A 996-nucleotide genomic window follows, 5' to 3' on the forward strand; every position below is an offset into this window, starting at 1 on the left:
GTTACGGTATGAAAGTCTGAGGTGCTTTCTTTTTCTTTCTTTTTTGCTGCTTAAAATGTGCACTGATGATTGCTTTGTTTACTTAATAAAATACCAAATGTATTTCATATGTGCATATTGTATTGCAGGAAGTGCAGCAGTAGGAACTTGTGAGTACCTTCCCAGGGCTGCTGTCACACATGGCCTTAGTGCTCCAGTAATGAGTTGTCTCAGTCCTGACTTAATATGATATTTTACCATCTTCTAGTTTCAAAATGTTCATGGGAATGAAGTTTTACTGTTTATAACTGAGCAAGAAGCATAAATATGCCCCCCCCCCAATTATGTAAGTATCTTCCAGCAGAAGGTAATGCTGGCAAAGCTATCAACAGTTTGCCAATTAGGCATCAGTTTTCATCACAGGGAGGGGTTGATAGAAGTGAAACTTTTCCTCTTCACAATAGCCTGAGGTTGTCCTGAAGCTATGTATCAAAATGATCAGTACAGAGTAGTAGATATAAAATATTTTTCTAGAATTGTGAATAAAGCAGCTCTGAGCCTGTTAGTATATAATGCACATGCTTAGATCTGGGGCTTTTCATACAGAGTTTACTTAAATCTTTGCCTTCCTACCCCTGAGGCTTTGACTGTGGCACTGCACCCTCAGAGAGCAACTTTAGCTTTTACTTGTGGTCAGAATATAAAAAAATGCGAATTACCTGAATTGGGGGTCAGCTGAAAAAAAGGTGCAGATCTGTGACCTGTTAGCTAAATCAGTCACTACCAGTGTACAGATTGTTCTGAAACACAGAGCTTAGGTGAAGGATGAACGTAGATCACCCTCCTCTTCTTCCTCCAGTGCCTGGTGTGCTGAGTTATGGTAAAAACAGACACCAGCCTCTCATCTGTTTAGGTCTGTGGTGCTCTCTGCAGAGTGTTTTAGTCTGGTTTGAGGCTTTTGACTAAGGACAGATCTATAGATCTGCGTTCCTAGATCTCTTGATCCCGTTGACCCGC

Source organism: Acanthisitta chloris, unplaced genomic scaffold (assembly GCF_000695815.1).
Source record: "Acanthisitta chloris isolate BGI_N310 unplaced genomic scaffold, ASM69581v1 scaffold44271, whole genome shotgun sequence".
NCBI classification, from domain to species: Eukaryota; Metazoa; Chordata; class Aves; order Passeriformes; family Acanthisittidae; genus Acanthisitta; species Acanthisitta chloris.